This window comes from Mauremys mutica, chromosome 2, assembly GCF_020497125.1.
Source record: "Mauremys mutica isolate MM-2020 ecotype Southern chromosome 2, ASM2049712v1, whole genome shotgun sequence".
Classification (NCBI taxonomy): domain Eukaryota; kingdom Metazoa; phylum Chordata; order Testudines; family Geoemydidae; genus Mauremys; species Mauremys mutica.
Window position 1 is genome coordinate 199,167,890 of NC_059073.1, and position 25,769 is coordinate 199,193,658.

The 25,769-nt window shown below is 43.1% G+C and overlaps 1 protein-coding gene across 1 annotated transcript in view; it reads right to left on the reverse strand.

Annotated features, from left to right (window-relative positions):
• BLVRA (biliverdin reductase A) overlaps positions 1 to 25,769 on the reverse strand; it is a 47,163-nt gene that overhangs the window by 11,955 nt on the left and 9,439 nt on the right. The window lies entirely within an intron of this gene.

Sequence of the window (25,769 nt, forward strand, 5' to 3'; positions counted from 1 at the left end):
TTGGCTGGAATACTAGGGTGACATCTCTACTCTTCTGAAAAGCACCATGATCTCTTTAATGACAAGTGGTCATGCCCTCAGTTTTCCTTCTCACTGAAAAAAACAGCACTTTCAATGGCAGTATCCCCTACTATCATAAAGGAGCATTAGCAGAAGACAGTGTGGTCCAGTGGCAGGGTGCTGAACCAGGAGTAGAGAGAGCTCAGTTCTATTCCCTGCTTTGCCTTTGACTCACTGTGATGATTTAGCCTTTGAGTGGCTGAGTATTCCTCCTGGGGATAATAAAGCTTATTCACGCCATGTTCTGCTTCTTCTATTTCATCGCTCTGTCTTCTCCCCTTCTCCTTGCCTTGGTGCAATAAGATCTGTTGATTAGTTCTGCTATATGATTACTTCCTTTCAAATCTTTCCTAAAATCTCATCTTTTCCTCAATGACTCTTGTCTGATGGGATCACAGCAAAACATGGCACAGCTGCAGGCTCTCATTGCAATCCGTTTCTGCGACTGCATTTTCTAACTGTACTGACAATGCTAGAGGTCAACTGCTACTAAGAAATTCTATCAACTGGCACTAAAGAGTCTCACGTTGCGTATGTTGCATCTGGGTTTTCGCCTCTATTTATGTATTGCTGTCACTGCCAATATGGTTCATTTCATGTTTATTATTGTCTGTCTGTACTGTAGTCTCTGGTGAAGTGCTCCGAAATACCGTCTTGCTTTAATATAAAGCAAGAAATGATTGATGTTGCAAGAGTCTCCATTAGAATCACAGCAATGTGCAATTACCAGAGGGTGTCATGTGATGTACCAGGGAACAAAGATGCTGTTGAGCCCCAGGCTTGGTTTTCTTTGGCCCATAGAGAGATGAGGTCAGAAAGACCATCACGAGCGTAACCCATTTCAAATGATCAACATTCCCTCTGAACAAATTCTGGGCCGGATTTGCATTTATGCTAATGCGCCTATAACGGCCTTTTCCATTGCCAGAGCCGTGTACTGTGGGTGTAAATTACACTTACGCTTGAAGGCCAGTGTAAATGAGACTCAAGTCCTCTGACAGAGCAGGTGGGGTATCACTTGGTATAGTTTCAGTTGATGGTATATTGCCCAGAAATCCTGCAATACATTCTGTGCTAGCAAGCGTAGAGTCCACAGAAATGCCCACAACTGGTGAACAGTGGGGAGCAATGCTTTACCGATACGGCACAACACAATATTTTCTCTATTTGAGAAATCAGCTAAAGAAAAAAATATTTGCACGTTCAGGCCAAATTTTGTCCTCTGATACATTACAGGAGCTTCCTGGGTGTCTCAACACAGCCACAGAGTATCCCCTACATAGTGTGGGCAGCCAGGGCTAATCACCTTTGTGATGATGGCAGAATTCTGGCAACAGACCAGCTGGTGAAGAGCATGGATATGATGTGTCCGTGTAGTTTTGAGAGCTGTTTTTAAGGCAACTGGTGTCCGAGGCTGCTAATATTTTTTACTGCTTTCAGGTATCTCCTATCTCACTTATATCTGCAAGCAAAAGTGCTGCTCCAATGGTTGCTAAGCTCTCCTGAAAGCTCTGTAGGCTTCTCAATCCCAAGCAGTGCCTTTCCTTCTCTAGCTGGTGAACTATATTTCAATCCAGAAGGGGAGAGAGGGAGGGAGCTGAGCCTCTATTCTCATTGACAGAAACAAATTACTATTTTTCAACAGATGCATAGGATACTGCACATGAAACCTACAACTACCCTTTGAAAATCTTCCCAAATTTTGCCCCATGTAAAATTAATGACCTCCCAAAGTAGACACATTTGGCAGAGGCACGAAAGAAGCTTTCAACCCTGTAACAAATCCTGTTACTAAGCAACCCGTTGTCATAGCAACTAGCCATTCAGAGCAGGTCCCTAGCTCTTTAGGGCTTCAGAGGTTAAAAAGAACACCTCAGAATTCACCCGGAAACTAACAGGCAGCCAATGCAGCCTGCACTTATATATAGATAAAGGGAATCAATATGCCAGCATTACTGCTACTTGTATTTTATTCCTCTCAGTCCATTCACACACCAGATCCTGAAACTGTTCAACAATCAAAGAAAGATAAATCTGATGTTACTGGGGCCGCCATGCATCTCTGAGAGCAGAAATCAGTCCAAACCATTATTTCTGTGATTAATTTTTTTATTGGTTGTCATAAAGAAACAGACAGTGAAAAGTACAAAAAGGCAAATGCCCCACAGCCTGTATACATTTCCAAACACTGCACGCTTCATGGGATCTCCAACAGAATTATGCAATTTTACGATGTGTCAAAGCTGCAAGACCATATAATGCTACATAAGCATAAACGTTAGAGTGGGGGGAAAACAGTGTTAAAATAGAAGACATACCTAAATAGGGAGGAAAGAGAAAGGGCTAGGTAGAATGGAGGTCTGGCATTCTTGGAGCCATCTCAAGATATTTTTATCCAAATGTATGTAGAAATGTCATCCAAATGTCTTCAGAACCATGTAATTGTTCTCTACAATGATAAACTCCTCTTTCTTTGGCTGCTAACTCAGCCAGGTCCAAATACCACCGCTCTATTCTAGGCAAAAGCCTACTCTTCCCCTTTTGTAAAACCACTCCCTTGGAGATCATTACAGCCCTCACCCCCGCCCATACCCCAACCCCCTGCCCCTGCCCTGAGCCCCCTCCTGCACCCAAACTCACACCCAGAGCCCGCATCCCCTCCTGCACCCCAACCACCTGCCCCAGCCCTGAGTCCCCTCCGATTCGTCTGAGCCCCCTCCAACACTTTGAACCCCTCAGCCCCACCCCCCAGCCCAGAGCTTGCATCCCACCCCCCTGCCCCAGCCTGGTGAAAGTAAGAGAAGGTGGGGGAGAGCAAGGGACGGAGGGAGGGGGATGAAGTGAGTGAGGAGGCAGAGCCTTGGGGAAGGGGTAGGGCAGGGGTGGGGCAGTATCTGGACCAAATTAATATGTTAGCAAGTGTTGTAAGTACCGCCACTCCACTAAGGGTGACAAGTCCTCACGATGCTTTAGTGCTAGAGAAGGGAAACACCCTCATGACTGATTAATTGGGAAATCCATATGATGCCCCTGCTCAGCCAGTTCTTCCCAATTACAGGTTTCTCCCCAGTTTGCAAGTGTGAGTTGCCTCAGATAGGTGCTTTTGCATGACAGTTAGGATGAAATGGTTACCTCTTAGCCAGAACAGCCAAAATCCTTAGCGCAGCCAGCACAGTAGGCACTTTTGTTTTTCTCCATCAGACAAAAAGAACCAAGGGCACCCCCAGGGGGAACTGGATACATTAACATATGTTCAGTTTTCACCAATGTGAGTATAAGTGTGTTAGACATCTGTGACATGATAAATGCCTAACAGTAGTTTTGGTTTGGGAGGTAGGTCTCGGAGCCCAAACCTCTCCCCCGCACCACCTATAGGTAGTTGGATTTTTTTTAAATTACAGTTGTGGTCATTAACCAAGGCCCTGCAGGAAACTCTAATAATGCTATTACATTTTTTAAATAAGACAGATGGATACACACACACATACACACACAGGTGGCCCACTTAGAATAGAGGACCCTAGGCAGAATATTGATTTCTATTGTGTTAACTCTTCCCCACAAACTTGGGGAGAAAGGATGCCTTCTAGCTATATAATTAGCTATTTGAGAAAGTACAGGATCCATAGCTATCTTCACTAGTTTATTAATATTTCTTAGTACTTTTATACCTAGGTACTTGCATCAGTTTATTTGTAGAAATTCCTCAGAGAAAGTCCCACTACACTACAACCAGGAAATTGCCCAATAGTTCTGATTTTTCCCCAATTTATTTTGTAACCAGATATTAATCCAAATTTTTGAATTAGTGACAAGGGGGCTGGAATTGGAGTTTTTGGCTTGAATATACAAAACGGCATCATTTACATACAACATCAATTTCTACTCCATGGAATAGAGCTGTCTGCCTTAGATATCTGGATGAGCCCCAGAGTTACTGCTAGGGGAAAACCTTTATTTAAATACGAGATACTGGTTCTCTCTTATTATTTCAAACCTTCATTCTGGGTCAATGGGTATAGTTTTCCTTTAAATGCTGAAGTGACAAAAGAGAAAGTTTCCTGCCATAACGGCTGCACTCTGTACCTACCTGGGTGAATAAAAATCAGTGATGAGAATTTTTAAAAATTTTTAAATTTAAATCAGTTTTTTAATTTAAATTAAATACAGGTTTATTTAAAAAAACTATTTAAAATTAAATTTGAAATTGACAGTCTATGTTAAAAATCTATTAAATTGTTTAAATTAAATACAAAAACAATATTAAGCATTACACAATTACCTCCAAGTTTTAAGAGGAGTCAAAGGCTAAGCACCTGGATCTACAATTTGTTGAAGTGCTAAACCAACTTTTGACAGCAGTAGCCTCTTCTGCAGGTGCAGAGAGAATATTTTCTCAAGTTCAGCTGGTCTATACTACAAAGTTAGCTAGACATATGTCACCTTGAGTCAACCTAGCGGTGCATGTGTATACACTCAAATATGTCTCCTGCCACTGTAAGCAGCCTGTTATGGCAATGCAGTAATACCTTGTCCTGATTGCCCAGCTTGGAGAAGAGGTACAACAGGGACCTGCAGCACTACTGCGTAAAAGTGAAGGAACTGTGGCAGGCGTATCAGAAGACCAGGAGGCCAACTGTCAATCTGCTGTTGAGCCACAGACCTGCTGCTTTTACAACAAGCTGCATGCCATACTTGGCAGAAACCCCGCCAGCACTCTGAGAGCACCATGGATACCTCCAAGGAGCTCAAGACACAGATATCCACCCTAAACAGTGAGGAGGAGGATGGAGGACATGCGATCGGGGGCAGGGGTGTCCGGCTATGCTACGAGCCAGGATCTGATAGAGACTCCACTACAGTCTAGTCAGTCCTGGCAGTCAAGCACGGGTGAGCCTGATACAGGGGAAAGTAAGTGTGTGCATTTCCCTTTACAATGTTTAATTGAAGTGCCCAACACCAATGTAGCAGGACACGAGTATCGACTTTGCATGAATTCACCCATGCTAAAAGAGGTACAACAAAACAGAGGCAGACTAGTTATCTGCTTTTCATTCTCCAGTAGAGTTAGCCCTACACCCCGAACATTTCACATGGTGTCAGGGTAGGCATTCCTACCCCTATTGCTCCACCCCAGGGGACAGTTAGGAAAACTACAGCTTCACATATGCTGACCTTTGACAGCCACGGCTGGTGTACGTGTAGCCGTAATGAACTGAAATGAACATGAATGCTCTTTCCCCTTGTTAAAGTTCTGTTCCGTTAATTTCAAATTACATTTGTTTTTTAATTGCAATTTTTTGCACTGATTTTGGTACCTAATAATCTGTTTCTGGTAAATTCATCTTTATTACTTCACAACAAATGCTGCAGAATGCCTAGCAGCACGGAAAGCACTCGATATTTGTTATTGTACAGGGAGACAGAACTCATAGGATCAGTGACAAAGAGCGTAATAATTGTGAATGAACAGCAAACACTGCAAAATGAATAGGTGCATTAACCATTATATTCATAGATGTGCGCCAAGCACCACACAATTCTTAATAGCCCCCAAAACTGCAGGGCCAGGTAGAGCACAGTCCACCACATTACTGTGGCTCACTGTTAAAGTGCTCTTTCAAGGCCTCCCTCGGCCACAGAGCGTCACTCTTGAACTCTTAATAGCCCTTGGGGCTGGCTGTTCAAAATCAGCAACCAGCCGCTCCACCTCCGCCCTCCACCGCACCGGTAACGTCTCCTGCTTTGCCTCACAGATATTATACGGGACACAACAGACAGATATTGCCACTGGAATATTTTTTTCACTGAGCTCTAATCTTGTGAGTAAAGAATGCCAGCATCCCTTCAATCTACTTAAAAGCACATTCAATTGTCATTCTGCACCTGCCGTGTTGGTGGTTGAACTTTTCCTTGGTGCTTTCAAAGGGCGTCAGTGTATGCCTACATGAGCCAGGGGAGCAAGGGGTAGGCTGGGTCCCCTAGGATAACTATTAGCATTTCAACATCACCAGTGGCAATCCACTGGTAGGGAAAGGAAGTCCGTGCTTGCAGCTTTCTATGCACTCCTGAGTTCTTAAAGACGCAAGTGTCATGCACCTTCCCTGACCAGTTAACATTAATGTTGGTAAAGCATCCCCAGTGAGCCATCAACGCTTGCATAACCATAAAATAGTAGCCCTTTCTGTTGATGTACTCTGTGTCAAGATGGGCTGGTGCCAAAATAGAGACATGCGTGCCATATATCACCCCACCACAGTTCAGAAAACCCATTGCTGCAAATCCACCCACTATGTCCTGCATATTACCAAGAGTCACTGTCCTGTGTAACAGGAGACAATTAATGTCCCTATACATTTGCACGACAACAGCCTTCACTGTGGATTTTCCAACTCCAGAATGATTTCCCACTGACTGGTAGCACTAGCACCTGGTGTTGCATACTTCCACAGTGTGATCACTTCTCAACTGTTCATGCAGCACTGATTCCAGTGTCCCTGTGCTGGAGGGCTGGGGTGAGCTTGGCACACAAATCAAGGAATGTGGCCTTATATATTTTAAGTTCTGAAGCTATTTTCATTGCGATGTGATCCCACCAGTCAGTGCTTGCTTCTCAGGCCCAGAAGCAGTGCTCCATCATATGCAGCTGCTCCATGACCACCATCAAAACCTGGAATTGGCTCTCACTATGTCCCACAGCAATCTGTCTTCCATGAAACTGTCATGTCCCCCACTGCTGCAATTCTTCCTGCGGATCTGCAAATACTGGAGGACAGTTTGTCCTGTGTTTGCATTGCTTGTGAAACTAGTGCAGAGCTGTGTGGGCTCCATGCTTCTGCCAGAGATGGCAAACAGTGAGAAGTACTGCACAGTTTTGTAGGATTTTTAAGAGAGGTGTGAAAATTATGGGATATGGATGGAATTATGGGATGGAGAAAGAAGTCACCCCTGTATGACATGGTTTTGCCCCGCCATGCGCTGCCATAATTTTCTAAAGAGAACGCACCAGACAATGGCGAGCTGCATACTGGGATACCTACTCATGGTGCACCACACCATGCATCGACACAAGCACTGTTGGTGAGTATGCACAGTGCCAATGCAAGAAGCCAAGTATGCATATGCATGAGTGATATACTAACTGTGGAGGTTTTATGTCAATGTAAGGTGCATTGACAAAGTTTGTAGCATAGATATGGCCTTCAACAAGTTCAGTTTACCATGTGGTTCCTTCACAGCTGAGACACTGATTGGGAATTAAAAAAACCTAGAAATCTTGTTTGCCTCTTCCAATGAATAAAAACTAGGCGAGAGGGCAAGATCTACTAGTTCTAAAATCTTGAAGGACACGGTGACAAAAACATAATCAGTTCAATTTATTAACTACACTTAACATTTCCTTTGTTCAATAAATCATTTAGTTTTAAGTAAATAATATGTTTTGATAAACTTTTTTCTTAGGTATCCAGCACTTTTAAGGTGTTTTTTTTTGTTAAATAAAACTACCTTAAAATTGATTTTTTGTATATGGAATGTACTTTTTTTGGTATATGTATAATGGAATTTGAATTTCTATCCAAACAGAGCTTGATGCAAACCACAAGTAAAAAATTAATCATCTAGTAAATAAAAAATGTATCATTCACCACTCTCTAACATGATAAACATTAAGAATCTGAATAAATGTAAGTTAAGCTATCTTAAGTAAGTCTTAAACGAATGAGTATAGATATAATGTGTCCTCCTAGTTGGCAAAACACACCAAATTTAGTGTAAAGGCTATATTTAGTTACAAATCAACATGTTTTAATGGATATCAATCAATGAGAATCTCTTTAGGAAAATAATTTTAAAAGTTCAGATGCAACACACTATTAAAATTGATAATTTAAATGAAAATTTCCTGCCTTCTGATTTAAATCATGATTGACAGTGATTTAAATTAATCCAATCTGCTCAGTTTACTGTATTCATCAAGCAGTAAAGAAGCAAATAGTCTGATCTGATGAGAGTTATATTTGGTTAATTGGTCAATTCAAATTCTCAGATGAAATTACCTATTAATAAAGTTCATGATATTTGGGCATTTACCTGCCATGGGACCAGGAGTGTCCAACATAGGGTTGAACAAAAATATCAATGCTCTGAGCTATTTGTTTAAACTGAGAACCTGAATCTACCCGTATGTGGATAGTCATTAGTAGCACCATAGCAAAAATAGTGGAAACATGACCTGAATGCCCTCTCTCAGAGTGAGTATTCCCCCTCAGTGGGAAGAAATCATACATACTTGTCCTTGGGATATTTCCAGAGCAAGGAAGAGAGGAAATTCATAGAAAAAAAAATCAGCTCTGGCAGGTAGTAATGCCTGGTAATGGTGAGACATTTTTCATAACACAGAAGTAGGCGCCTATGTAAGATCATAACTTTACTTGTCCTTCTTTCTACAGTTTGAATGCAGGAATACGTCTTCAATGCCCAAATATCTGGTGATGTAAACACCAATTGCAATGTAATCCATAAATATAAGTGCCTACTAACCAATGTTGCCAACTCCCGCCATTTTATCTGAAGTCTAGCAATATTTAGCACCTAGACACAAATTGATTACACGAGAATCTTAACATTCCTTTTTGCAGGTTATCAACACTTTTGGAAACCATCTCAAAACATAATCTGAAGAGTAAACATTTACCGCAGGTTCCAAAAACCAATATAGAGATGCTGGCGTCATTGCCACTGTGGACCGATCCAGCTGATTTAAAGTAAAAGTCAAGGTAGGCAGTCATGCCTTTGGTTTCCTACTTGCTGATTTAAAGTGTGATTAAAATCAGTGATTTTAAATCGCTCTGATTAAATCAGCCCACCTTGGTACCTGCTCTAGTTTTTTTGTTTATTAGTTTGTATTGTGACAAGAGCTTTGCCTGATGTTAAAGGATTACTGTGATATTGCTGATTCTACCATACCTTGGCTTCTACCATACTGGGAAAAAGTAGAATAAACCACATGATGATACTTCTAACAGCATCAGAAATTCATTTCCCCTTCCTTCTCCTCTGCTAAGTGACCTGGTCAAAGACAAAGGCTATTAAGAAGATTATAACCGGACTAAAGAACTATGCAACCTGTGAGGAAGGAGCACTTTGCATTGCTCAGCAGTAACCTCTCTGGCCTATTAACAGTCACCGCTGACAGCCTGCAAAAGAAGTCCTGTCTGAACTAGAAGAATGGTGGCTACAAAATGGAATGTGATGTCTTGCAGGATTGCAGCGAGTTAAAAATGACTCCCGTAATTGGGAGAAGGGACCACATGGGATGGTGGGAAGTGAAAGGAAGAAAACAAATCTTTTTATTCACTGGTAGCAGTATCTTCAGTTAGTTCTTCATCGACAACAATCCAATTCTCTCATTGAGATAAATTGCTGGGGGCTGTATTATTCCATGCAGAGCTACTGTTACCCATCAATTCTTCTGCTGCTCTTTCTAGGCACTTACTGTGCTCATGATGTCCACTGACATCCCCATTGGGAAATGCTTGGTTTATTCAGCCGCAAATAGGTACATAGGACTGGAATATACATTGAAAACTGAGTAGTATAAACAGGCATATTCTAGCTCAGTGGTTCTCAACCACTGCAGAGATCTTCCAGGGGTACATCAACTCATCTAAATATTTGTCTAGTTTTACAACAGGCTACATAAAAAACACTAGCGAAGTCAGTACAAACTAACATTTCATACAGATGATGACTTGTTTATTCTGCTCTATATACTATACACTGAAATGTAAGTACAATATTTATATTCCAATTGATTCATTTTATAATTATATAGTAAAAATGAGCAAGTAATCAATTTTTCAGTAATAGTGTGCTGTGATACTATTTTGTATTTTTATGTCTGATTTTGTAAGCAAGTAGTTTTTAAGTGAGGTGAAAATTGGGGGTAAACAAGACATATCAGTCTCCTGAAAGGGGTATAGTAGTCTGGAAGGGATGAGAGCCACTGTTCTAGCTGGAGCTACCAGGAATATTCAGAAGCAGAAAAGTCATGTTCTATTTGAACATGCCTGAGAATTTAGTAGCACAACATGTGCATTCTACTTGGATGTAATACTAATACTTAGCAGTCTTGTTGCACTTTACATCTTCAAAATGCTGTGCAAATACTAATTCTTACAAAACACCTTAAAAGTGAGTGAGTTTTCTTCTCCATTTTAAGTGACTTCCCCAAGATCATAGATAAAGCCAATGGAAAGATAGGATTAAAACGCAGATGTTCTTAATTCTTTGCCCCAAGTTCATTTCTCCAGCCATAAAGCCTCCTCACTAAATCATTAGAAAGTTCAGGAGTGCAGCAGGTGCATTTTCCCCGGACATACTTAGACCCTTCAGCAACAGTCAGGCATTTAAATGTCTTACACCTCCTTCCTGCAGTTTTCAAATGTTGCTTTTTAGTTACTTGTTCCTAATGTAGAAATGAGTAATTCAGGACCAAAAAAAAAAAAAAAGATTTTGCAATTAATGTAAACTGGACCAATGTAACATGGATATGTGCCCCCCTTCCTGAGGTTCTTCCATCCTCATCTTACTTAATGTGCTATTTTAAAATGATTACCACATCACTTTCACACTTCTTCAGCATCACAGATTAGCATACCTCCCACATAAGGTTACCTATCACATGATCATTTAGCTTAAAAATCTGACTAGTAGCGCTAGCTAGCTTTTTGTGCACTTGACAGTAGATCTCTCAGACTCCCAGCTATTTCCCACAAAATACTCGCTAGTTTCCCACTCTGACCAAATTTCCCTTTATATGGCTTTCATATGTGGGGCTGCCTGATATTAAATCAGTAACCCTCTCAAGCTTCAGTGCTGATGTACATATTTTTGTTTCCATTTTACCATTTAAAGACAGAGGATCTGATTATCATTCACATTATGGCCATCTTACACTGCTCTGGCAGCATAAAGAGGCCTTACACTGAGCATGAAGGTCATTTACACCTGCCTTAAGGCACCTTTACGAAGAGGACTTTGTATCACAGAGATCAGGCCCAGAACTTTTGAGGGTCAGAATTTACCCTTTTCCAGCTGGTGCCTATAAGAGAATGACTCACTTCAATTTATTCCTGAATCCTCTGTGTTTCTCTTAGGAACCTGGCAGTCAGGCGGATCTAATTCTGCAAAGTTTCCAATACAGCATTTACACTTTCCCCTCAGAGAGGGATCAAATGCAGTTCTCTCTGTAGTAAATTGTAGGAATCCAGTGAAACAATGGAATATTATACAATAGTTGTAGTAAAAATGCTGCTTCTAATCTAATTGGAGCAGATAAAGCAGAAGCAGAACTGACTAGTAGTCATTTTTTATTACTATATAGGACCAACATACAGCATTTGTAATTTTTTGTTTTGTTTTTTAAAAAGAGCAGGTCTGCTTATAGGCCTCAATGCAGCAAGGTATTTAAGGATGAATATCCCAGTGAAGTCCACTGACTAGCCCCATAAGGAACTATTCATGTGCTTCAAGCTAGGCATGTGCTCAACACTTTGCTGAATAAGGGGTACAGAGCTCACAGCAATCTTAACTAAACCGAAGATTAAACTTACATAAAAAGCAGAATGAAAGATGATGCCAAAAAATTTGTTTGAACAGTAACATGCAATGTGAAGAATCTGTTTCTTGCTCCACCATTGCCGTGCCCTAGCAATATGGCTAAACACTTCTGGAAGCAAGAGATAATCAGGAAATTAATTTACACCTGCCCCACCCCACAATGTACATTTAATACGTTAACGAAACACAAAATAAAAAAGTCACGCAGAACTTCTCTCCAGACCACTGAAAGGGTTTTCAACTTTCATTTGTTGAAACACCCTTGTATGTTTTCCCTAAGGGGGTTTGTGTGCGTGCACAGCTGTTTTTTATTCTTTGTTTTGTGGTCCTTGTGTGTTATCCTTCTGAATTCTCAGAAATAAAGTAGTATTACAATACATCCTTCCAGCAAAAGTATTTATGTTTTTATCTACTCGGTTCATAGGCCATGAAACTTAAATTCTATGACAGCTTACAGAAAGGCACATGGTAGGAGTGCTTTGACACTTTGGAGTCCACACTACTGCTCTTGCACGGGTTTGTCAACAGATAGTTCTGTAACAATGGCCTTTAAAACAGAGCAAATTATTCCTTCCTGGCTATTAATGACCATTTACACAACATACATGCGAATAGTTTAAAGTTTATGGATATACCTCTTTGCCCAGGCCTTCCAAACTGATTAAACCCTAGTCTTCTAACTGACTGGCAAAATTGCAGGCAGCAGTCTGTATTATTAAGATTTTGAGTGTCTCATCGTAAGACATGTAATACTATGGTAAGAGATGCCTAAATGCTTGGAATAATAAGCATGACTCATTATAAACATCAGCTGTCTCCAATATTAATATTTTAGGCAGATCTTACGGGTGGAAAACAATCTTTAAAATACATATCTCTGGAACCCCTCTTTCCATACCACCACTTATACTCTCAATTCTCTATTGAGACAGTTTAGATTCTCAATACAAAATGAAGGTCCATTCCACCATCACTGTGTCCAGACATATGCGGAAAATGTTCAAAAACTAATATAAAGCAATGAGAGATGCTGCCCTAATCCAAGAAGCTGACTAAATGAATGTTCCACCCGTTATAAGATTGCATAGCAGAAGCCTTGCACTAGATGGCTGGATCCTAAAGTTTATAGTTAGAGGGCCAAATTCTGCTCTGGGATATACAACCACTTATGTGGAAGTTAATCAGGGCCCACACAGCCATTCAAGGGAAGAACTAGGCCTTGACTAGGGTGAAAGGAGAAGGAAATTAACAAATAGATCTATTTGTATATTAACAAAAAATCTCTCTTTTCAACTAGTTTTATAACGTAATTTTAAGCTTCCATGAAGTACTTTGCATAATAAAATGCCTTATATAAATTCTGGCTGGAAGACAGACAACCCTGCTTACAATAGCTTCACATCAGCATCCTTTAACTAAGAGGCTGCTTATAACTGATTTATACACACTTCCTGAATTCACATAATAGGGAAGCAAAGCCAGGTTGAGTCAACAACAACAAACATATAGGAGACATTTCTCCTAAATGTGCAAGACCTATATCCATTTTTGCAAACACATTTTGCATTTGTGTGTGGAGAGATGTTGTGATGGATCAACTTCAAACACTTTCTAGTTAGAGTTCAATGTAGATAAGCACCCCAAGCATTTGAGAGATGGCAAGACACCACCGGCTATGGTGCCAGCAATACACCAATTGCACCTCTCTTCAGAATCAACCAGTGCTATTGCATAGACCAGTACCTGCCTGAAGGTCAGAATGATCAAACTAAACCCAAGCAGGACTAAAGCAATGCCAGTCCAAAGAAGAATTAGCTGAGATGCTAATTCCACCAAAGACATGGTCCACCATTTGTCAAAGTGGTGTGGGGTCTCTGCTTGCGGCTGGACCAAGGAGTAACAGGCAGCTAGAGACAGTGACAAGAAATGCTATCTTTCACCTCTCAAAATAAAAAAAGACCAAGCTCTAGAGTTTCATGCATTTGTCGCTTCCAGTGTAGGCAAATGAAATTTACTGTCTAGCACTGAAGATGGTAGCAATGGAGAGCCTCTGGATCCTACAGAATGCAGTATCCCACCTCTCTAATAGGCTTGGCCACTGTGGGCACATTACCTTTGTGTTTTGATTCCTCCATGGGCTCTCTATTCACATCCTGATTTTCAAAGCTAAACAACAGGGCAGGACCCGCTACATCAATGACCACATCTTCATCCATGATACATTGAGACAGCAGAGTTCCTCTGGGACAACTCAGATAAACCAGAGAACAAGGTGTGAGAGATCCCAAAATAAGACACTTTGTTGAGGGGGCTCAGCAGTGGAATGAACTACCAGAATCCATCAGTTCCCAAACCGGTGGCCCACAGAGTGCTGGAAGGTTACAGGGAGCAGGCCCTAACACCCTTGCAAGTACCACGAGGGGCTGCAGCTGCTATTCCAGCCCATATGCTGAAGCAGCACACACAGAGAAGTTGTGCTGAAGCTCCGTGGCCTTCTCATGGGTTGTCAGAGGATGAGTCCAACCCACTTACTGCCCAATACAAAGTGTGTGGGGGGGTGGCGGAGGGCAGGTTTACATAAATTTCACCCATACATGTCAGTGTCCCTTCAATATACACACAGAACTCCTATTAACATTGTGGCAGAAACAGACATGAACTAGAGGCTGAGGGAAGGGAAGAGGATACTCATGAGAGGGTCTGCTTGTAGAATCTCTTTCTCCTGGCCAAACTCACAGGTACCATGGGGAGTCTGATGTCATAGGATTTACAGTAATGATTCAAGTATCAGGGGGTAGCCATGTCAGTCTGGATCTGTAAAAAGTGACAAAAATGCCATGCGTCTGACAAAGTGGGTGTTTACCCACGAAAGCTTATGCTCCAATACTTCTGTTATCAGTAATGATTCAGAAACTTTCAGAGGCTCCAGCCATTCCTGTGACTGGAAACTGCTAAGTTTGTATGACCCGTGTCTTGAACCACAAAATTCAAGAAGAATAAATTCTAAATATGTTACTGTAAAATCCAGCTTGGACTGATACCCTCTGCTAGATCCATGTACTGGGCACATGTCTCATCTCTTCTCTACTGAACAATAAGACTACTGGAGTTTAAGATTCTGAGATCTACATGTATAAGACATCCATGTTCATGTAACTGAACATGTAATAATTTAGACTCCAATTAAGTACCTCCTGTTTCCCACTTATTGCTGACTTATTGTTAATGCAACTTTCAAACAAATAGCCTTCCTACTTTCCTCAAGAAACTGAAGCACTATGCATCTGCACACACATTTTTTGGACAATGTTATATAAAGGAAAATTGTCACCTTAGCATCTTGTCAAAATCATGAGAGGACTAGTGGATAGGACAGTGTTTCCCAAACGGTGGGTCCCGTTCCACCAGTGGGTGGCAGTAAAGTACTAGATGGGTTATAGGCCCAGTGTGGCGAAGAGGCCCCAGCAGGGCGTAGGGGCAGGATTAAAGAGCAAGCCCACCCTGCACTCACCTCACAGTGGCGGTTCCTATCCTTTGGGGCTGGGCCCAGCTATCTGCTCTGGATGTTGCAACCTAGCGCTGCAATGCCATGCGCAAAGTCGCAATGCCACTCAGATTTGTCCCGGCTGCCCTGCTGTCATGATGGAGGGGTGGCCAGGCCAAACCTGAGTGAGTGGCATTGTGATCCCATTTGCCAGGCTATAACTCCCAGAATGGGGAGCCAGGCCAACCCCAACCGACAGCAGCTGCCATTATGGGTTGAGTGTGGGGCAGGCTCACTCTCTAACCCCCTACCCCCGGCCTTCCTTCTGCACGGTACTAGGGGTGTAGTCCTGAGTCAAAAGGTACTACTGCACGTTGTCAATGCACCCTCGGCAGGGCAAAGAGGAGGCAGCAGTGGCGAAGGACACTGGCCTATGAACACACCTCCCTACCCAATTTGGACCCCAGGTGAGCCACTAAAAAGAGACAAAATGCAGTTGGTGGGTCACCTTAGTAAAAGGCTTGGGAACCAATGAGATAGGTAAAGCCCTTCAAATCTGCAAATATCTGCTGACCACATGTGAAGATCAGATGCAGATACACATTTTGTATCCACGCAGGGCTCTAGAGATAGGTCACTGCCCTAGGCGCTGTCCAAAGTTCTGCAACTGACCTGCTGAAAAACCGGCCGCTACTGTAATAAAAATAAAAATAATAATGGTCATTTTAAAATATGTGTTAAAAACAGTTTCAGATAGTACAGCTGCACCTGAGTGCCTCTGCCAATTTTGGGGGGTTTACCCCAGATTTCCTTTTTAGGGAGGCAATGTGGCCTATAGGATAGATCACTGGATTGGGACTGAGGACACTAGGGTTCTATTCCTGGCTCTGCCACTGGCCTGTTGGGTGACTTTGGACAAGTTACTTTGCCTCTCTGTGCCTCAGTATCCCCAAGTGATATGGAGCTTCGTTGTAAAGCACTGTGAAATTTACTGAAAAGCCCTACACAAGAACCAGATATTATTTTTAAAATGTTTCTCTTCCCTTTTGTTGTAGAAAATCCCACACAATCATCAGGGAAAACTGACTACAGCAAAGTTTTCATATTCAGATAAACTATTCAATTAGTACATTAAAATGCACAAAATAAAGAAACTGAAGAAACAGAGAAAACATTTTTTGTCGTCTTTCAGTTAAACTAATCGTGAGCCCTGATCATATATATACACAGAGGGTTAACTTTAAGCACAAGTAATCACATTGATATCAGTGCGATTACTCATACATGTATGTGTTCCACTAAGAAATAAAGCCCTTAGTTGACTCATCTGATAGATAATATCTGTTGTCTTCTGGTGCACTTAAGGTCATAGGATCCCAGCTCTGTGACAGACTGATCTACTTCGAGAATCCCCCAAAAGAAAGAACAAAACACTTTACTGCCAAGAGCTGCAGAGTCCCCTTAAACATACTAACAAAGGGCCAGATTCTCCACTGGTGTAAATCAACGTAGTTCTATTGAAGTCAACAGAACAATGCCAACTTACTCCAGTTGAGGACCTGGCCCATATACTTGGCATAGTAGACAAGGTACTTGAATAGATTGCAGTTAGTCAGAAATCTGATTTTTTTTCCATTTAAAAAAATCAAATTTAAAATTGTTTTCTGTGAAAACATTCTCACTACTCCAATATAAATTATTTGTAGGGGAATGAGTTTGTTTTATGTTATGGCTCAGAGTTAAGGTGAAGTGGGTCAGGTGAAGTTTTATATGTCAGTGTTGTCATTAAGGGAACGTGTATACACAGAATAAAGCTTGTGTATCTTGTCTGAATGACTAGGTAGCTAAGTCCACCACCACCCCAGGACACCTAGAATGAGCGATGGACAATCTTTGTCTTCATTAACTTTCATAGAACTACTAACACTGGCAACTGCCAAAGAGAAAGGGGGGGGGGGAAGGAAGGGGAAAAGGAAGGGGAAAGGAAAACTCTAACAATCGGGGTTATTCAAATCCCTCTCAATTTTAGAACCCCATATAGTTTTCACATTGTTGGCCTACATAAAGCTTTAAGCTTTAGGTCAGCTACCAGATCTTACCTCTTGGCAGAAGTCTAGTTAGATTACAATTCAATGCTACAAGTCAGTTTGTTCATTCTGGTACATCACTCCTTTATCTATTAGGTTACCTTCAGAAACTAAAGACATTTTCACATATTAAATCAGCCACAAGAGGGCGCCTTTAGAAGCCATATAAATAATAGAGTGAATTAAATATTTTATACATGGATTACAAAGATACTTAAAAAGTACATTCCTTTCTGTACATCACTCCACATTATACCCACATGCTATTTTTAGAAAGTGCTATTTTATTATATATAAACAGGACAAGTTTTCAAAAGGAACCTCTGAATTTGCCTGGATAAAGTCTGAGCTCCTTAAAACATTTAGACTTGAGCAAGGAAACTGCAGTTTTGTATGCAAATCTAGTAGCCAGATAATCTAGTTTTCTTATTTTCATGGATAAATCAGAATTTTGGAACACCCCAGAATTTGAGCATGAAATTTTGAGCTTAGGGGCTAGATTGACACTATTTTGAAAGCGTAAAAGATGAAAAAGAAAAATGATTCCACTGTACAGCTCCTCTGCAGACTGCCATGCTTATCCTCATCAGCAGCCTATGCTATTACACTACAAAATTGCACCAAAAGGAACAGTTATAATAATTATCCATCAAGTTTAGTCCTGTAGAGAGTGAAACAGAAGTTCTACATTGGCTCAAATTATTCCCACAACTATCAAAATTAAGAACATGAATAAAAAGAAAGTTAAAAAGAGAACATATTGCAATTCACAAACCACTTTCTTAGCTGTTCCTATTGACTTATTTAAAACAATATTAATATTCTGATAACTATCTCCTACATCCTGGGACAGATTAGGTAAAATAATTCTGATATCTTATGCTATATGTTCATGCTACTTATTTTTCTTCCCTAAAATAACAGATCTCTCCTGTACCATAAGATAGACTGTTCTGTACTAATTGTCTAGTATACTTTTGCTTAAGGTCTGGCATCTTATGAACCACATTTTTTATTAGACTGCAGCCATGCAAATTGCGGGCACATCCATTGTGAGCACAAGGCTCATATTTGTATGTGAAAATGGACATTTTCTATATGCAACACCAGGTAACTGTAATGCCCAAAGAAGCCCTTATTTGCACAATTACCTGGTTGCATGTACAAATGTTCTCTGACTGGCACAAGGGTGTGTTTTCCATGCACAACATTGAGTGCATACATTTTGCTGGTGCTATTAAAAGGCAGCCAGCTTAGGAAATGTAGCCTAAAGATACTCTATAGCTCTGCCCTTGCAAGGTGAGGTACTTCATTCTCTTTCAAAGGTCTTTTCCATTTTTAACTACAACATTCCTGTAACTGGACAAATGAGGACTGTACGTTCAGTAAAAAGAAAGAGGTTGTACTGGCTGAGAGTGCTGCAATCCTGTGACTACTTAGCTAATAGCTAAAAAAATTCTGAATACCCCATATATTCAGTGGTTTATCCAGCCTTGCCCCCTGAAGCACCATTTTTAAAATCTCAATTTAAAATCTTTCTTCTCATTAGCTTATGACAAACTCTCTCTACAGAGCATTTGAGATATTGGATTGAAAGCACATTCTGCAAACATAAATTGTATTGTGTTATTTAAGTCATGCATATTGCAGCTAGGCATGAGGCCAGCCCTGATACTGGCGTCTACAAAACAGGTTTCATAAGTATATAATTATTTTTACTTATTAGACTTGCTAGCAATGGGAGACACAAATGAGACATTGTAATACTGTGCTGTAATTATATGCACTGCATGTGGGTACTACTAGGTCATTGCTGTTTTACAGAATCCTGCCTTAGATATCTTAAGATGTAGCCTCAGCCCTCTCACACACGGTCAAGCTTCTATAGATAACATATGTAGCAGAACCACAGTGGTTCAAATTATGTAATTGGTTAATATATGTGATGATCTCTAAAGCACTCCATTCATATTCACTTACTTTACTTAGAATTAGATGGAGACAGCAAGGAAGCAGAACTTTCTAGCATTTCTTCTTCCCCTTAAAGGATCCCATTCACCACTTTTCTCTTCTCCTATCCTTTCTCGTTCTCTCTTTCCGTACATATTCATAAGTAGCTGGGCTTCACATTATGGTTCTTTTTTTGCCAGCTTGTATTCCCACTTGCAGTCAAAGTCCATGCCTCTATTCCAAGTATCATTTGATTAACCCCGTGGAGCCGGCTTTCCATTCACGTTGTTTTGTGTAGGATGCTTTAAAAACAGTTAAAGAGCTACTTTCCTCCTAATCCTTTTAGAGATAGTTATGCTTATAGATCAGACTTTCTGGAGAGGTCTATCAGCCCTACTTCTGGGGGCTGGGGAGGGGGAGGAGTTAATTTAATGCTAGTGAAACATGCCAGGTTGTCAGTCCAGCAGAATGAAGTCCTCTACCATAGGAATGGGACAGCATGGGTAGCAACCAATCTACCGGTCAATGAACCTCAATTCCAAACCTGCAGGTATCACCTTTAGAAGCGTGCGGAAGTGAGTGTTTTATTCGCCATGGACTTTCCTTTGTTCATGCTCCTATTCTCTTTGTTTCATTCAGATTCCAAACTCTTCAGGACAGGGACCGTGTCTGGCCTTTTTCTAATCCCTGTAAAAGCAGCAGGCGACGTTAAGATTTATGTAAGGGCTCAGTTGTGTCTCTTCGGCACAGGCGTGTGCTGAGGTGATATAGACACACTGCTTCCAGCGGAGCATACCCAATGCCGCACTCCTTTATGGATGTTGCATACTGCCTGCCAGTCCTCCTCTAAGGTGGGAGGTTGCACGAAGGGAGCAGAAATTTTGATCCTTAACAGTTCATCTGTTCCAAATACATATTCCCAAGCTGAAATCATAGCTATGTGTTTTATAGGAGAGGGGAGAGAGCAAGAATGAAGACTGGATCATCCAGCAGTTATCATAATCAGAGGGGCAATGTTGTCTAATGGATGAAGGACTAGACTGGGACTCAAGGCCTGAGTTCTAATCTTGACTCTGCCACTGGTCCACTGGGTGACATTTGGCAAGTCACTTCATCTCTCAGTGCCGTTACCCCATCTCAAAAATGGGAACAAAGGTACCTCGTTTTAAAGCGCTTTGAGATCTACTGATGAAAAACACTACATATTATCATCATCCCAAACATAGCGTAATTGGATAGGGCTCCAAACTAACTAAACGGCATGCATATAGGCTTCTCAGCAGCAATTTTACTACTAATTATTTTGGGTTTTTTGTAACATCAAATTACACTGAATCCTTCTAGTATTTAGAATAGCAAGGTATAATCTTTACTTAAATAGGCATTTCACTTTCATTTATAACAAATAATGTATTCAATATTACCCTTTAGTTTTTCCAGAATATTCAGATTGGCAGTTTTATGCTTATACTAAGTATCTACATGAGTGCAATATGATTTATGTCAGAATTAGAGTATAGCCCCTGGTGCTGATAGAGTTAAATTTAAGAAGACCAAACCAGTCAACTTCAATGTCCAGTTGCTTGTAAGTTGCTTTAAAATATAAAATTCCTTTCAGACTGAAAATTCATACGTGGCCTTTTTCCTTAAGGAAAATTTGAGCCAAATCAGTTGGGCTGTTTTTAAGTTAGAGACGTGTGGAAAATACTCTGCCTCTCCTGGTTTTAAAATTTGTTCCTCCCATTTGCATGTAATGAGGTAACTCCAAAATGGCCACATTTTAGAATTTGAAACTTGGCAGGTCACTCAGGAAGCAAGTCACTTGACTAAGGCTGAATTACAAGCAATCAAAATGTGGCTTTGGGGCATGTGTCAGACACAATACTAAATATATTTTATATTAACTGGGCCTTGCTGTAGCTGGACAGCAGCAGCGCATGTTTCTGCTGGAAAACACACTGGACGCCTGTCGTTACTGATTTAACTGCACAAGCCTGGTGTCAAAGGCACACAGGACCACACAGGTGTCGCTCTGCACTTCACAGGATCAAATCCCTGGCTAGCAATTCCTCCTGAGATCTCTGGGGGATTGCACTGAAGTACCTTCAGCTCCCACTGACTCCTATGAAACCATCTCAGAGAGGGCGCACTGCACCTTGGAGAACTGGTCACTCCCTGGATGGCAAGGACACACTTTCTAGTGGTTTGAGCAGGGGACTGGGAGTCAGGTGTGCCAAGTGCTATTCTCAGCTCTGACACTCAGGGCAGGTCTATACTTACCTGCCGGGTCGACACGTAGCGTTCGACTTCTCGGAGTTCGAACTATCGCGTCTAATCTAGACGCGATAGTTCGAACTCCGAACGCGCTCCCGTCGACTCCGGAACTCCACCACCGCGAACGGCGGTGGCGGAGTCGATGGGGGAGCCGCGGACTTCGATCCCGCGGCGTCTGGACGGGTGAGTACTTCGAACTAAGGTAGTTTGACTTCAGCTACGCTATTCGCGTAGCTGAAGTCGCGTACCTTAGTTCGACTCCCCCACCCTAGTGTAGATCAGGCCTTAGCTAGTGTAGACCTCAGGCAAATTACTCAGTCTCTGGGGCTCTGTTTCTCGATGTCTAAAATGGAGCTACTATAGCTCAGTGGCTCTCAACTTTTCCAGACTACTGGCCCCCTTTCAGGAGTCTGATTTGTCTTGCATACTCCCAACTTACACCTCGCTTGAAAACGACTTGCTTACAAAATCAGACATAAAAATACAAGTGTCACAGGACACTATCACTGAAAAATTGTTTACTTTCTCATTTTACTATATAATTATGAAATAAACCAACTGGGATATAAATATTGTACTTACATTTTGGTTTATAGGATATAGAGCAGTATATACCAGTCATTGTCTGTATGAAATGTTAGTTTGTACTGACTTCACTAGTGCTTTTAATGTAGCCTGTTGTAAAACTAGGCAAATATCTAGATGAACTGATGTACCCCCTGGAAGATCTCTGCGTACCCCGGGTTGAGAACCACTGCTATAGCTAACACAGCAGGAGAAGTACAAGAAAAAATGGTTACTTAGCTTTTTGTAACTGTTGTTCTTCGAGATGTGTTGTTCATGTCCACCATTGTAGGTGTGTGCATGCCCACATGCACAGTCACTGAAGATTTTTGCCTTAGCGGTATCGATAGGGTTGGCTGTGTTGCCCCCTTCAGTGTCGCGCTTATGTACTGGTATATCAGAGATGAAAGTAAACCGGTCTGGTCCAGTACGGCATACTGGCAAGAGCTGGTAAACAGCTGACCATACTGGCAGGGGGCAGCTTCCCCAGGCTAGCAATTTAAAAGGATCCTCGGCTCCCAGCAGCAGCCAGAGCCCCTGGCCCTTTAAATCACTGCCAGAGCCCCCGGGCTCACAGCTGCGGCCACAACTACTGCTACCATTAGGCTCTGGTGGCGATTTAGAGGGCCCGGCGATTTAAAGGCCCCGCTCCTTCCAGTTGAGCCCCCTCCCTTGCTCAGGACCCCAGTCCTGCGTACCAGTAAGTCCCTTAAGTTACTTTCACCCCTGCCCTACGCCCTCTCAGTTCCTTCTTGCCGACAACTCTGACAGAGGGGCAGGTAATGGAATGAACATGAGCAACACATCTAGAAGAATAACTGTTACAAAAAGTTGGGTAACTTTTTTCTTTTTCGAGTGCTTGCTTATGTCGATTCCATTGTAGGTGACTCACAAGCTCCTTGGAGACGGGCTCAGAGTTCACAACCTCACAGATTGTAGCAGTGCTCTGCCAAAGCCAGCATCTTCTCAAACTTACTGGGTCAGCGCATAATGTGATGCGAACATATGGATGAACAACCAGGTCGCGGCCCAACAGATCTCTTGTATCGGCACCTGTGCCAGGAAGGCTGCCAATGACGCCTGTGCCCTAGTCAAGTGAGCCATCACGATTGCTGGCGGGGGAATCTTAGCCAGCTCATAGCAGTAGCGGATGTAGGCCGTGATCCAGGATGAGATTCTCTGAGTGGACACTGAGTGACCTCTCATTCTATCTGCCACCGCCATGAACAGCTGCGTCGACTTACGGAACTGCTTCGGTCCATCTATGTAGAAAGCATGATGCTTGGGACAGAGGACAGGTAGAAATATATCCTGGGCAGTATGAAATTGGGTCACAACTTTGGGCAAAAATGCCATGTGTGGGCACAGCTGAACTCTGCCCTTGAAGAAGACCATGTAGGGCAGTTCCGAAGTGAGTGCCCTGAACTCCGACACCCAATAAGCTGATGTCATAGCGACCAAGAAAGAAACCTTCCAGGAGAGGAGTAAGAGGGAGCAGGAAGCCAAGGGTTCGAAGGGAGGAGCCTAGATAGCTCAAGATTCAGCTCCCAGGGTGGGACTGATTCCCGGACGTGTGGGTATAGGCGTTCCAGCCCTTTCGAGAACTGCGGTCATGGGGTGGGCGAAAAGGGACCTACCCTGGATGGGGGCTGTAATGTCGAGATGGCCGCCAGGTGGACCTTGACCGAAGAAAGGGACAACCCTTGAAGCTTAAAATGCAGCAAGTAGTCCAGGATAACCTGCAGCAAAGCCTGCTTGGCCCTAATGTTCTGAGGCCCAATATTTGAATCTTTTCCATTTTGCCAGGTAGGTTGCCCTGGTCGAGGGTTTCCTGCTGCCGAACAAAACTTGCTGAACACTGGCCAAACATACTTTTTCATCCACGTTCAGCTAAGCAACAGCCAAGCTGACAGGTGCAGCACCGCCAGGTTTGGATGCCGCAGGTTGCCGTGGTTCTGCGACAGCAAATCTGGTCGAAGAGCCAGTGGAAGAGGGACAGCTACCAATAAGTCCCAACAGCATGCCAAACCAGTGTTGACAGGGTGACACAGGGGCCACGAGGATAACTGTCGCCCTGTCCAGCTTGACTTTGCCCCCAGCTATTATGTCCAGGACCCAACGGTCCAACGTAATCTGCAGCCAGGCTGAGGGGTAGGGAAAAAGGCGGTTGAAGAAAGGTAGCAGTGGATCCAGGGAATCGGCTGGGGCAAAGCTCTTGATCGCGCTATCAACATGAGTGCTTCTGCCCTGCCAAATGTTTAGCCTGGCTACGCTGTGCAGGTGAACAGGAGGAAGAAGGGCGGCGACGACCAAACGTAGTGTCCCTGTCCCTTCTCCTGGCAGATCCGAAATGAGGTTGCCACGACCTTGGCAGTGGGGGGCGGCCGCAATGGCTTACATACTGACTGCGGCATGTGGATGCCCAGTGAATGGAGGTTGGCTTCGGTGTCATTCATCCCGTGCAGCCTCGCATCCGTTTGATCAGAAAACAGCTTGTTCCCACCAAAAGGAAGGTCCTGAATGGAGGTCTGCATCTCCTGAGAGAGTCCAGCAGTCTGAAGCCAGAAGCTGTGCCTCATCACCACTGTGGACGCCACCAACCTGGCCGCCGAGTCCACTCCATCCCACGCCATCCACAGGGACAGCAAGCCGCTGAGGTCCCTGCACCAGGGTGACGAATTTCTGGGCCTGATCTTGAGGGAGGGACTCCTTAAATTTATGGAGAGTGTGCCATAAACTGGCATTATAATGGCCCAGGAGGGCCTGTACCCAGCCGAAACTGTAGACTTGCAGAGAAGTTCTTCCAAACAAGTCCAGCCGCTTGGCCTCCTTATTTCTTAGGCTGGAACTGAAGTGCCCCTGCTTCTCCATCTCACTGGCCGTGGGAACCACCAGCGAGCCAGATATAAAGGTGGATATAAAGATATTCAAAACTTTTGGTTGGGACAAAGTCCTTTTTCTCGGCCTGTTTTGAGGTGGGAGGGATGGAGAAGGATGTCTGCCAAATGGCTGTGGCAATTTTGAGGATCCCTTCATGCACTGGTAGTGAGATATGGATAGAGGTCAAGGCTGACAGGACGTTGAATAGAGTGTCCTCCTGTTCAGCCATCTCCTCCACTTGTAGGCCCAGGTTGTCAGACACCCGCCAGTAAGGCCTAGTGGTCCTTAAAGTCATCAGATGGGCTGGCACTAGAAGGGCCCGTGATTGCATTGTCGGGGGAGGACGAGGGGCTGTTCCTCCTCCGCTGGGGAGGATGGCTTGGGGATAGGCACAGCCTCTTGAGACTCAGCCACCGGCCACCAGGCCCGGGTGGCCACTGTTCTGTGGTGGCGGCCAACGAATGTATTGAAGGGGGCATCGCCATGACTGGGACCCCCCCAGGCGTTCTAACATTGCCACTGATCAGGCCACTGCCTTGCTGCCACCAATGCCGGCTCACACGCCCAATCTCGCCACTGAGGTTGAGGTGATGGGCCGAACTGGCCCTTGGTACTGGAGAATCCCCCTTCCCGAGACCACATAGGGGCTGTTGAGGCCTGGATCTTCCTAGAAACCACTGACACCGGAGACCAGTGCCCCGCCCGAGGGGACCGGTACCGACTGTGCGGCGAGCGGGTCTGGTGCCAAGGAGATCGGAGGCATGAAGTAGATCATTCCCACAGTGTCAGTGACCAGGATCAGCACTGGGACGACGGTAATAGAGGGAGCAGCACCTCCCTCTCGGTGA